Consider the following 14,435-nt stretch of genomic DNA (forward strand, 5'->3'; position numbering starts at 1 on the left):
GTGACCTTGGCCCCTAACCCACCCCTGTCAGGGCTCAAATGCTGGCACCAAAGCCCTGTGTTTAGATGCCTGCTCTGCATCCTTCTGAATCTTGGCCATGTCTCAGCAGCACCGATTATCTCTTGCCTAGCAGCAGTGAGGCGGCAGTCGCTACGCAGAGGTGAGGGGCGGCTGCTCGGCGCTCCCACGCCTGTGCTGCCGGGGAGAGTGGCTACAAAGTCCCTGCCACTGTCCCCGCAGCAGCAGGGGAAGCAGCACCTTGGGAGCCTGAAGGCATGAAGTGCAAATGAGAGGAAGGAGTTTATTTGCAGCTAAACATTCCAAATCATTCTGATGGCTGTGAGCAGACTTTTTACCAAAGCCTTCTGGGATGCTGGCTTGCACCATTAGCTGCTAGCCAGCATGCCATCACCCTGCGCCTAGGAGGGGTGGGCACCTGGTGGGGTTTGGGCGAAGGATGCCCATTGACTGAATTATTTCTAGGGCAATTATTTTCCAGGTTTCTCTTCCCGCAGGAAAAATTACCCACATCAGTAGCACGTTTGCAGGCCCCGTATTTCTAATGTGCTTTGCCTGGAGCGGGCAATGAGCATTACCCACCACCTGGGGAGGAGCGAAGGGTGGACGGAGGGGTGAAGGTATTCAACTCCCTGGGCCTGCAGGCGGGGTGCTTGGCCTTGAAATTTTTAAATTCCTACCTCTGAAGTACAACATTTAAAATATTTATTCTGAATATTGAGAAAGACTTCAGTAAAAAAAAAAAATTTTTTTTTTCCTCTAGCACTTTCACTCTGTCCCCAATGAAGAGAAATTCTCTAAAGAAATAGTTTCCAAAAGAAATAGAAACAGATTCACAGATACAGAGGACTAGTGGTTACCAGTGGGGAGAGGGAGGTGGGGAGGGGCAAGATAGGGGCATGGGGTTAAGACAGTGGTCCTCATTCTTTTTGGCACCAGGGACCGGTTTCATGGAAGACAATTTTTCCATGGATCGGGTAAGGGGGGATGGTTTTGGGATGATTCAAGCGCATTACATGTATTGTGCACTTTATTTCTATTATTATTACATTGTAATATAGAATGAAATAATTATAGAACTCTCCGTAATGCAGAATCAGTGGGAGCCCTGAGCTTGTTTTCCTGCAACTAGGTGGTCCCATCTGGGGGTGATGGGAGACAGTGACACCCGAAGTGTGTTGCTTGTGTCCAGTCTGCTCCGTAAGATGCAGCTTAATTGTCACTTGCCACTCACTGATGGGGTTTTGATACGTCTGCAAGCAATTGATTTATTATGGTCTCTGTGCAGTCAAACCTCTCTGCTAATGATAATCTGTATTTGCAGCCACTGCCCAGTGCTAGCGTCACCGTCTCAGCTCAACCTCAGATCATCAGGCATTAGATTCTCATAAGGAGCGCGCAACCTAGATCCCTCGCATGTGCAGTTCACAGTAGGGTTCGTGCTCCTATGAGAATCTAATGCGGCCGCTGATCTGACAGGAGGTGGAGCTCAGGTGGTAATGCGAGCGATGGGGAGCGGCTGTAAATACAGATGAAGCTTTGCTCACCTACCCGCCACTCATCTCCTGCTGTGCAGCCCAGTTCCTAACAGGCCACGGACCACTGCTGGTCTGTGGCCCAGGGGTTGGGGACCCCTGGATTAAGAGATACAAACACTATGTACACAATAATAAGCAACAAGGATATACTGAACAGCACAGGGAAATATAACCATTATTTTGTAATAACTTTAAATGGAGTATAATCTATAAAAATATTGAATCACTATGTTGTGTACTTGAAACTAGTATAATACTATAAACCAACTATATTTTAAAAAAGTGGGTTCTAAACTATGCTTTTTTTAAATCAAAGGAATTTTTTTCTTTCATGTGAAATCTTATGCTACTCTCAGTATATAAAACTGGAACAACAACTCTCCCTGCTGATACCTAGAGGTGGTACGAACTCTTTTTTCCCCCCAGGAACCTTGGAAGCAGCCCCACAGATTTCCAGCATCCTTGGTGCTACTAAACCTCTTGGTTTGATTTTACAATCATCTGCCTCACGCTCAAAGTTCCCAATTTGACCTCTTATATTTGCAAGGGGGGGGCCTTCGGGAGTCTTTAGGGACAACTGGGTATTGTCAGTGAGCCTTTGATGTGGAAGCCTCAGGGCCTGGGTATTTCATCCTACATGATTCAGGTGCATAGATACGGGTGCGCAGAAATCTGAGGTTCCTCTTCTCATATGATTTGTATTGGTCAGTGCTTGGCAAAGATTTGTAATTTGTGGAATCACTTGTCATTCAATAAGTATGAATTGCACTCTTCTGTGTGGGCAATGTCCCTGATCTATCTCATGGATTTTACGGTCTCACGTGGGAAGATGACAGTAGGACACAAGCAAACATAAATGATTTTTTCTGCGAGTGATAAGTGTTATGAAGAAAACAAACCTCATGGGAAAATAAAGGTTCATGGGATAGAGAGAGAATGACTGGACAGATGGAGGTGGGGCTGGGGGCTGGCGGTAGTTCTTTAGACTGGGAGCTCCAGAAAGGCCTCAACAGGGAGTGACCTGGACGCCAGAAGCTACCCAGCCAGGAGAAAACCTGGGGGAGAGTATGGGCGGCAGTGGGAATAGCAGATGCATAGTCCGTGAGGAGGGCACACACTTGGCTTGTTTGAAGAGCAGAAAGCTGGCCCATGTGACAGAGACCTTAGTGACCAGGGAAACCAGATTTGGGGCCTGATCAGAGAGGTCAGGGCTGGGCATTTGGATCTTATTTTAAGAGTTATGGGATTGTGGTGGAGGATTTTAAGGTTTTCTCCCACTTGAGTCTTTTTCCCTTCTTCCAGTGCTTGAATTGCAATTCATATCCAGAAGACGAGCAAGTTTTTCTGTTAATAATGCTACCTTATCAACAACCCAAACCTACGAGTACCCCAAATTGAAAAAATGAATGGGGTCTCAAAGGAACCAGAAATACTAATTCATTTAACAAATACTGTTTTCTTTTTATTGCTACAGAGTCTATACTTATAGCTGTGTGATCTTAGCCAAGTCACTTAACCTCCCCGTGCCTAATTTTTCTCATCTGTAAAAAGGGGATAATAGTATATCCCTTATAATGTTTCAAAGATAAAATACTTGTAAATGCTTAGAACACATGGTTAACAATATGTTTGCTATTATTATATATGCAAAAGCACAATTAACTGACATTTGTTTATTTCACATATATTTCTTGAGAACCTACCATGTGCTGAGTGAGTGCTATACTAGGTGCTGAGGATACAGTTGTGAACAAAGCAGGTTCAGTCCCTGCCTGGCACCTGGCTTCCTGCTCTTTACTCAGTAAAAGGAGGCATGGGATTGCTGAGGAGGGACCCACCACCTTTGGCCAATGCATGTGGAAGTGGTGAGGGAAGGTGCCCTCACCTTCCCTCACCCAGGTTAGGGTTTATTAGCCCAGGAGCCACTGGGGGTCCAAGCCTGGTTCCATGCCCTGGAAACCCCCTGAAGTCTGCAGATAATGTTCAAATATGAAGAGAGTTCCCTCAGAGGAATCTGATGCGGTGAGTGTAGCACTTGCTGGGTTCTCGGTCCCTGCAGCCACCTAGCTGATAACATGCTATCACTGAGCCCTAATCCCCAATCCTGAGACTTCACCTCTTCTCAGCTCCAGTCCTTGCTCCTGCTTGAATCGGTACCCCCAAAGGATTACACCTGCATCTCTTTTCCCAACTTAGGAATGTCCACCAGGCACGTCCCGAGAGGACAGAATCAGGCCCGCATGTTCAGTGAGCCAAGTTAGCTTCCCAAATGAGGGCAAGTGTTACTTGCAGGGTCCTATCAGTCTAGATTCAGACAAGTTATTGTGGTTTAAAAAAAAAAAATCACACCAGTTATTTGAAGCATAGTGTTAGAGCAGGAAGGGTCAGAGAGCTCACCCAGGGAACGGCATTTTAGAGATCTTTCTAAACTACAACCATTCACATGGTATTCCCCATCTAAAATGCTTCCGCACTTTGCGGAGCTTTCCAGGTGATCCAGACATCGTGGTGCCAGGCCTTCGTGATGTGGCTCCCATATGCTGCAGTGGCCTTGTCTCCTCCCCGTGTTTCCACCACAGTGTGCTGCTTCAAGTTCTCGCAGCGTGCCCTGGCCTCTCTCCCTGCACCCTCTGCCAACCCCTACCCAGATTTACCCACGGATACCTCTCAGCTTTTAGGACTCACTTGGGCATCACCTCCCTCAGGAAGCCTCCCACCCTCACTCAACACTGGATCGTGTGCTCTGGGCTCTGCTGGGCTACAACACTCCCACACTGGCCCGTCTGGGCCGTTTCCTTGTATGCCTCTCTTGGTAGACCCGGGGCCTCCTAGAGGGTAGGGCCCACCTTTTTATCTGTATAGCTTCCCTGAACTTAATAAATGGCTTTTAAATGAATAAATGAATGAAATAACTTTTCCCTACGGTCCTATTGAAAATCTCTAAGCACATTCATGTTTATCATTTCGTAGGGGTCAATTTTGGGGTCAGGGAAAAATACAGTCATTATACCTATAAAAGTCCTTGGAACACTGGGATTTTTTTCCCCGTGATATAGCTTTTGTATTGTCAGATAGTTATTGATTTTTTTGTTTTTTAATGCACACTGGGAAGAGTACATTATGATTACAGCTGTTTAGAATGTCTGCTAGGGTGTTTGGATTTGGGCTTGAAGAACCACAAGTGGTATCAGAAATCCCTTGTAATTGGGTAAATGTAACAGCTATAATTAATTTCAGCTGCATATAACAGAAAGCACCTTATACAGATATTTATTCCTTAAACTGCCCTAGAGGTATTTATTTATTCCTCTCTCATATAAAAGAGGCCTGGAAGTTGGCTGGCACCTTCCAACTCCTAGCAGTGAGACCATGGGTAATTAATACCTTCTAAACCCAATATTATTTTTAATTTACAGAGATTAAATTAAAAATAATATTAAATTTAAAATCTGTAAATTAAAAATAATATTATCGGACTCCCGTGGTGGCGCAGTGGCTAAGAATACGCCTGCCAGCGCAGGGCACACGTGTTCGAGCCCTGGTCCAGGAAGATCCCACATGCTGCGGAGCAACTGGGCCCGTGAGCCACAACTACTGAAGCCCGCGCGCCTAGAGCCTGTGATCCACAACAAGAGGAGCCACCACGATGAGAAGCCCGCGCACCTGCTCACCGCAACTCTAGAGAGCCCACGTGCAGCAACGAAGACCCAACGCAGCCAAAAATAGATAAAATAAATTAATTAAAAAAATAAATAAAAATATTATCTGTAAATTAAAAATAATATTATCATAGGGCTTTTGTGAAGCTCCCATGTGATGAACCCTGGCCCGGCACAGAGTAAATATTCAATAAATGTTAGGAAAAAAGAAATCTATTATTTCCGCTAGCTGTTTGCTCTATCAGTGCCTCTTTAGGTTTGCTGCTTTTTAGTAGGATTGATAAACTTCCAGAGATATGTATAATTTCAGACATTAGCTACAAGCATCCCTGTGCTACCATTTACTGTAAACATTTGTTTTAAACATTGTGGTGAGCGCTGACACAGCAATATTCTCCTGTCCTCAGAGACTGCTGTAGAGGGAGTGCGTCTTATGGAGAAATAAGTCTATTGCAGGAGCCAGAATGCCGCCCAGCTGCCTTCGCGCCGAACTCCCAGAAATATGCTTCTTATAAATTTAGGTAGTAAAGAAAAAAATTGAAAGTGAATCATGCAGAAGAAAATCATGCTTTCTGACTTTAACCTACTTGGAGTTCAGAAAGTTAACTAACAATTTGCATGCAATGAATATAGTCCCCTAAATACAATAGCTGATGAATTATTTCATACACACATTTTAAATACAACATATTGTTTAGTTATGATTGGGAAGCAGCCTTAAACTTTTTTTTAAGCAGCTGAAATATACAAAACAGTTACAAGTGGAAATACTATTGCAAAGTGCCCTGCATTTTTAGCCCAGCGCTGAACCACAGAAGTCTCAGGTTACATAGAAAAATACAAAACAACATTTTCCAAGTTAAGAATTATGTGTTTTCAGGAGGGAAGAAGGGAATAGCAGCTTTGGCTTAAAATGCTCAACCGTTCAAAGTCATCACACTTACAATTAGAAGAGAGCAGCTCCTAAGGTGGTCTGTATCCGAAGAGGGAAATCCAGCCTGGAAGCAAATTATCGCTGATTCCTCACTAGACATCTTCACAATGCTCAGCTGAAGACACTCCCATTAGAGGCTGTTGAGGCCGTTTCTACCATTTCAGAAGGGCAAACATTTGGTAATACGAACGACGTTTTCATCTTCTTAACTGGAATGAATGGTAACTAATGAAATGTTTTTCCCTTTTTATACGTAAGTGTCTCTGTATCCCAACCCAAAGCAGACATGTTTGTGTATCATCTGCAACCCACCAGTCCAGAGCCCTGGAAGCAGGAAGGGTGGAGGGTGTAGAGTAACCTTTCCACCATGACTACAATCACCGATGTGCCCGTTTTCCTGGTATCCTAGTCTCACTGGAGGCTTTTCATTAACACATCATCCCTCTGAACACATGGGGCACAACATACTGGAAAACTGCAGGCAGGGGGCAAGAAGGAGGCGCTCACTCTCCCTGGTTTCTCAGGAACCCAGGCTTATCCAGCATGAAATTACAAGTGTACCCCGTCATCTGTGTCTGCAGGGAGACTTCTCTCATGGACCACACCCCACCGGACATCCTAAGTCTCTTGTGGCGATTCTGTTGCCTCCATCATCCTGGCCTTGGCTGCGGTTCTGGTCCAGGAGGCCAGCATAGCCTTGGGGCTGAAGTTGTTACTACCACAGTATTAGCTCCCTCAGTGAGAGCGGGAGATTCTTCTAGTGCAGGCTCCCCTCCTCAGGCCAGAGGATCAGTCCCCTCAGAGCACATCTTTTTCTTAGACCTTTCTAGATACGTTTCCCCTTAGTCCACCTTTGATTTTCTTTATGAGTGTCTGGATCTTGGCCTCCTTTGCTGTGATAGGAATATTCTTTTGATTTGGGGAAGCGCATTCGGAGAGTTGCTTATAACGCGTCCGACCTCTGCTCAGCTGTCACTGATGCCAGGCCCACACCAGGTCTCGGGGAAGCAGGCTGACTGGTGGCAGTTTAGAGGGTAATGGAGGACGAGGTATCTTCTTCGGAGGTTTTAGGCTCTCGCTGCATGTAGCATTCTATTGTGGACAGCAGACTTGTCATCCTTCACAGATGATTCTCATTTGGTCCCCTTCGAGGAGGGAGGAGACTCTTGGCTTGCTTGAAGCTAGGTGTTTCTCTCCCGCTTTTGCTGACAACAGGTTTGAATTTGAGAGTCACGTATTCTTCCCCCCAACTTCTCTATGGGGTTTCACTCCTTGCCTTCTGCGTTCTCCATTGTCTGAAAAAGAGTTGAGGTTGATAAAAAGAAAATTCTTCTGACTTCTGGCTCAAGGTTGTTTTTCCGAAAGTCTCCTCCCACTCCCTGTCACCCAAAGGCATTCCCAAACCCACCATTCTTAAAAATAATTATTTAATATAGACTTATTAGAAATGCAATAAATCAGACGTTTTACTCTGGGTAGATCCATTTTTAAATCCTTAGAGTGCTAAAGTGATGACGAAAAGAATAGCTGGACAGGTGCGAGAACCCCAAAGGGAGTTGAATTTTTGGGGAAATTGGCTTAAATGGATGTTCCTCATTCACCTGAAGTGCTTTACAAAGTGCTAAGAACAGCTGACTCACATTTTTACTGATTGAATCTTTCTGGGATAAGGGTATGAATTCAAGTTTAAATTTAGTACTTCTGCTGATTTTGAAAAACTGGACTTATGTCCCATTCCCTCTCCTGTTGTGTGGACCAGACTCTACCAATGAGGATACATCTAGCAAAGAACATGGTTTATGAAGCTATCCAGACCTGGATTCAGATCCTGGCTTCACCATTTCCTAGCAGTGTGATCCTGGACAAGTCACTTAACATCTTTTAGATTTCCTTATTTATACATGGGGATTGTTGTAAGCATTAAAAGGAATAAAAACATAAGGCCTGTTAAAGTAAGCACTCGGTTTATTAGTTTTATTTTGTGCTAAAAATGCACACTGCATCTGTTAGTTCCTCTTTCCCAGGGATCTCCACCTGGGACATGTTTACAAGCCAGGGATGAATGGGTGGGCACGTGAGTTAGGTATGACGAGTTAAGTTCAGCTGTAAAAATTGGATAAACAACATTGGCTTAAACATGGTAGAAGTTCATCTCTCTCTCACTTTAAAGTCAGAACATAGGCTCTGCTCTACGAAATCCCCAGGAAATGGGGTCCTAGACTATTGTGTACCCTCCATTTCCAAGGTCACCTCATGGTATGAGGTGGTGGCAGTAATTCCAGATATCTGGTTTTCATTCCAGCCACTAGGAAGAAGGAGGTTGAGATGGGAAAAGGGTGATGCCAGCTCTTTCTTCAAGAAGGTTCCTGGAAGGTGCTGCATGAATTTATGTTTACATTTCATTGACTAAAAAGTAGTTTCACAGCTTCACCTAGCTGCAAGGGAAAATGCAGTGTTTATTCTGGGTAGCCACATGTCCAGCTAAAATTGCCATCTCTATGGAAGAGTGGGGGGCGGAAATGGACATGGCATCAATTATTCTCTGGACAGAGAGCCACTCTCAGGGGCAGCCAGAGGGGAGAGAGTCTTGGGAGTCTGTTGGAGCTTGATGGCACAAGGGAAAATAATTATTAAAAGTAGTTGGTGGTAGTAGTAGTTGTACTACGTGATACGTGATATTCCACGTCTTTGAGAGGGGAGCAAAGAGTTAATCATCCTCACGTTTTACAGTTGAGATAACAGTACTGGAAGGTTGCCATCTTTCCCTGAGTGGCTCAAACAAGGAAAGGCAAAGTTGAGTTTTTAGCCAGGTTTTATTTCAGCTTGACATTTTGTTTACGGACTCCTCCTTGTTAAGGGTATAAAATCCCACACTAAAACCCTCAAGGAACAATTTTTTTTTTAACATCTTTATTGGAGTATAATTGCTTTACAGTGGTGTGTTAGTTTCTGCTTTATAACAAAGTGAATCAGCTATACATATATCCCCATATCTCCTCCCTCTTGCGTGTCCCTCCCTCCCACCCTCCCTATCCCACCCCTCTAGGTGGTCACGAAGCACCGAGCTGATCTCCCTGTGCTATGCGGCTGCTTCCCACTAGCTGTTTTACATTTGGTAGTGTATATATGTCCATGCCACTCTCTCACTTCGTCCCAGCTTACCCTTCCCCCTCCCCATGTCCTCAAGTCCATTCTCTACGTCTGCATCTTTATTCCTGTCCTGCCCCTAGGTTCGTCAGAACCAGTTTTTTTTTTTTTTAGATTTCAAGGAATAATCTTAATGGCTTGGTTCAGTGAAGATTTGACACAATGCATGCATTTATGGAAATCACACTTGCGTTCAGTTTACAAGTGGCTGTCACATCCATTACTTTATCTGGTCTCTATAATGACCTTATGTAGAGGATTTCATTATTTTTGTTTTACAGATGAGAAAAAACTCAGACCCAAGGAGGATGGGTAAATTGCTCAAGGTTATGCGGTGACTGAGTGTCGTCCAGTTCTTTTCACAGCAGAACCTTTGTTCACTATGTTCAGTTAACCCCTCTTTGGTATAAATTCTAAACTGCAAAGAAAGGAGATGGATGCAGTAAGGCAGGGGTTGCCAAACCATTTCTGTCTAGAAATATAGATGCTTGGGGTTCTTCCACCCCTTCCATGAACTCTCTGAGGTGCTAAGAGTGGGAGCAAATGACCCAGGTGATGTTCCTGATTGGCTGAGGCTGGAAAACACTGCATCATGGAAAGATGCATGCAGAGTACTGCAATTTATTTCCTCTAAAGGCCTCAATTTTTTGTTGTTGTTGTTGTTATTTCCTTTTGATGGATGTTTTGGGTGGGCCTTTGAGAAGGAGGTCATTGAGAAAATTTGACCACTAGATCTTTTACTTTATTCTTTATGCACAGTTTTCTATCCATCTGAGGTTTTGCTTCCCTGGACAGCGACAGAGACTGTAATTAAATTTCATCTGGTGAAACATTGACCTGGTTGGGATAAGTTTAGATTCCAGTTTCATCCTCTAAGGGATAGCTTTCTCTTCTATCTTGCAAATTCTGTGTAATTCTAAGAGTCACAATTCTTGTGAAAATAGACATCAGTTGTTAAATTGGTTCTTAAATATTCCCCATCAGGGATTCCCATTGTTGGAAGACTCTAGAACCTTCAACCAGCCTCAGCATCATCTGGGAGCTTGTTACAAATGCTCTGCCTCAGGTGTACTGAATCAGAATCTGCATTCAACAAGATGCCCTGTGATTCATAGGGACATTGACATTTGAGAAGCACCAGTTTGGGACACCTTCCCTTTTAGTAATAGTTACAACTTATTGGGTACCCACTATCTCTCAAGGGAGGTACTTTAAATTTTAAAAATCTAGTCCTCACAGCAACTTTGCCAGAAAAGGATTATTCTCCTCAATCTGCAAAAGAGGAAACTGGTTCTGAGAGATTTACACTTGTCCAGTTATACTGAGATGGAATTAAGATCAGGTCTGTCTACTCCTTCTTGAAACACTTGACTTAATACTTTTTTCCCTTCCCTTCCTCAGGCCTCTCCAGTCAAGTTAGGGTTTTTTTTTTTTCCTCACAATCTCCTCAGGCCTTTCTTTAAGGAATCATGGTAGAGAAACAAACAGTAGATAAAAATGCAAAAAGTTGTATATCAAACTTTTGTGGGTAAAAATTTTATTAATAAAGTTAAAAATCTGGAGCAAATATATATTTTGGGAAATATATTTGTAACATATGACAAAAATGTTAATAACCCTAATATATAAAAAGCTTTTATAAATCAATGAAGTACTTTGGTAGAAAAGATAGAAGAAAAAATAATAGAAAAAGGATTAATTAACATGAAAAAGTTCAACTTCACTAGTAAAGTGTAAAAATGGAAATATCTTTTCATCCTCCAAATTAGCAAAGGGTTAAATGAAAAGGTAAAAGCCAATGTAGGTGAGAATGGGAGATAATAGATCGCCAAATATTTCTATTATTAAAAATGATGTTTTAGAAGAATATTTAATGAAAAGGAATCATGAGTACCATATATTAGTAAGTAAGAAAGACATGTGGAAAATGTATATGATAATCCTAATATTTTAAGTTGAAAAAAATTTCTACACTATGTACAGGAAAAAAAAACCCTCAGAATAAGGAACACCAAAATGTTAACAACGTTTAGCTTTGAATAGAAAATAGCCCCTACACTCTTTAAAATGGAAGTTTCTCATCTTCAAAGACGAAAAAAGATCAGACTAGTGTAACTTAAGCCTTAATTTCTCTGTAAAAAACTTAGTAGGAGAGGGGAAAATTGAGTGGTGGCTGGCTGATTTTTCTCTTAGGGCCAATTTACTTCCAGTTAAAATTTTAGTTACTGGCTCATTATTATCAATAAACAATCATGCCTGAAAGGACAGGGCTCCTCTATTAATAAAACATGTCAATTTATTCCTAGTTCAAAATAAATAAATAAAATTAATCATCAGACAAATGTGTCTGAAAAGTATCAAACAATCTGCAGCTCGATCCTGAAAATTAACAGTATGATAGTTTCTTTTACTATCAGGCCAAGTTCTATGATATTCTGATATTCTCCCTAAGAGAATGCTCTATGGCATGCTCTTCCCCCACCCCCCCCATTTCATTCAGCTGTCTTCAACTATCACCCCCTCAGAGAGGCCTTCACTAACCACTTATAAAATGAACAAAGAGAAACTTTCTTCCAAATTCTTTAAATCTCCTTATTCTACTTCACTTTTCTTCATAGGACTCATCTTCAGCTTTGCCTAATTGTTATAATTGAAAAAAATCTTTTTTTTGGCCCTCGCAGTGCAGCTTGTGGGATTTTAGTTCCCTGACCAGGGATTGAACCTGGGCCCTTCACAGTGAGAGCGCCGAGTCCTAACCACTGGACCACCAGGGAATTCCCTGAAAAATTATATTTAACTGTTTGTCCTTCCTCCTTCCCACTAGAATGCAAGCTCCTTGAGGACAGGGACATTGTCCACTTTATTCTCCACTCTACCTCCAGAACCTAGCATGGTGACCCGCACCGTAGATACTCGTGAAATATGTGTTGAATGAATGAATATGAAAAGAGCTGAGCCAGATGTGAATGTCACTCAATGCAAGAAGAATTCCATAACCGTGGTTATGCTGGGGAGGCTTTGGAAACCCAGCACTGAAGACAATGAGGTGCTTTATTTAGACAACTCACCTCTACCTGGAAGACAGCCCCAAACTTCGTTGCCAAGCAACCACTAATTGCGTGTAATCAGCAAATATAAAAGCACATATAATAAAAAAAATTGGTAACAAGGAGGTTTTTCTATACCTGACCAGGCATTTTATTGTTATTGTTCAGTAGACTTGGGGCCAAAAGGGAGATGCAGCTGAAGATTTCTTGCCATAAAAGGATAAAAGGCCATTAGTTGTTTGCTGCCAGGAATAGTAATGCAATTGCAATTTAGTATTTGGAAAGTGTTCACTTAAGCAAACCAGAGCTTTCATTAGTTTTTCTATTTCTTTTCTTCTCTTTTTTAGAGACTTTTTGTTTTTAACTAATAGACTTTATTTTGGGGGCAGTTTTAGGTTTACAGAAAAATTGTGCAGAAAGTACGGTGTTCCCATATCCTCCCCTTCTCAGTTTCCTTTATTGTTAACATCTTGCATTGATGTGGTACATTTGTAAAAATTGATGACCAATATTGATGTATTATTAGTAACTAAAATCCACAGTTTACATTAAGGTTCACTCTTTGTGTTGTACATTCTATAGGTTTTGCCAAATGATAATATAATTCACTGCCCTAAAAATCCTCTGTGCTCCAGCAACTCATCCCCCTCCTCCTTCTCCCCCTACCCCTGGCAACCATTATATTTTTATTGGCTTTACAGTTTGGTTTTTCTTCTGTAATTAAAAAGTGATTCTTGTACATGGGAGAGAAGATGGAAAGAAGTAAATCACAAAAAATTGAGGGCAGTATTTTGTTCATCTAATTCTTCATTGTCTCTCCAGTATCTAGAATAGTGACTGGGGGATAACTAGGGAAACCTCTTTACATTTTGATATATATCCGTCCATATATGTAAATATATGTGTATAAATGATTAAATATATACGTATATATACAGTCTCCTGTATATGAAAGGATAATCCATTTATGCTAAGATTTATTAAATGTTTAATATGCTTCAGACATCTTGCTAGGGACTTCATATCTACCCTCTCTTAATCTTCAACCCCCCCAAAACCGAGAAATTACAGATAAGCTCAAAGTGCTTCTTAGCTTAATGTTGGGATTTATAATCTAATAACAATAATACGTACTTAATAATGGACATTTGTAGTTTGCAAAAAAAATTTCGTGTGAATGATCTTACCCTCAAAACAATCTTTTAGATTATTATTAGCTTTATTTTGCTGTGAGTTTAAGAGACTTACCCTACCTTAAGATCTAGTCTTAAGTTTTCTGATGCCAAATCTGCAACATCACACTATTGATTTATACTGAACTCGTGACAAACCAAAACTTGTATTTTCCACTTGTCTCAATGTTTAATCATGTCATCTTCAGTCTAAACTTGTGCAGTTGTTGAAGATCAGTAATGTATATATTTTTCTTCCAATAAATGTTAAAAAATATTTATTAAGCAGCTACAATTCTGCTGGGAGCTCTGTTTACATGGATGAATAAAACACATTTGGCCTTTGCTCTTGTGGGGCCTATAATCTGTTCAGTTGACACTTGTTTGATTGACTAGGTTGCAGTGGGGAAGATTTTCTGAGTTTTTTTTTTTTTAATATTAATTTAATTAATTTATTTTTATTTTTGGCTGTGTTGGGTCTTAGTTGCAGCATGCAGGATCTTTGTTGTGGCGCATGGGCTTCTCTCTAGTTGTGGCACGGGCTCAGAAGTTGCAGCGTGCAGGCTGTGTTGCCCTGCGGCATGTGGGATCTTAGTTCCCCGACCAGGGATTGAACCTGTGTCCCCTGCATTGGAAGGCAGATTCTTAACCACTGGACCACCAGGGAAGTCCCTTGAGTTCTGTTTTTCCATTAAGCTATCAGATGTACTTTTGCATCATTTGCAAGTTCAGGAATTACATTTTATGTTCTCATCCATGTCTTTGGATCTCTATGTTAAGCCCTTTATTATTTTCTTTCTTGATGGGTTTAAAGAAGAGAACTAACGATGGACTCTCTTTGGGTAATGTTGGTCAGCAGGTTTTGTAGCTCAGGTTTCTTCATCTTGTTCATGAGGATATCATGAAAGACTTTATCAAAT

This window comes from Balaenoptera physalus (assembly GCF_965194825.1).
Source record: "Balaenoptera physalus genome assembly, chromosome: 14".
Classification (NCBI taxonomy): domain Eukaryota; kingdom Metazoa; phylum Chordata; class Mammalia; order Artiodactyla; family Balaenopteridae; genus Balaenoptera; species Balaenoptera physalus.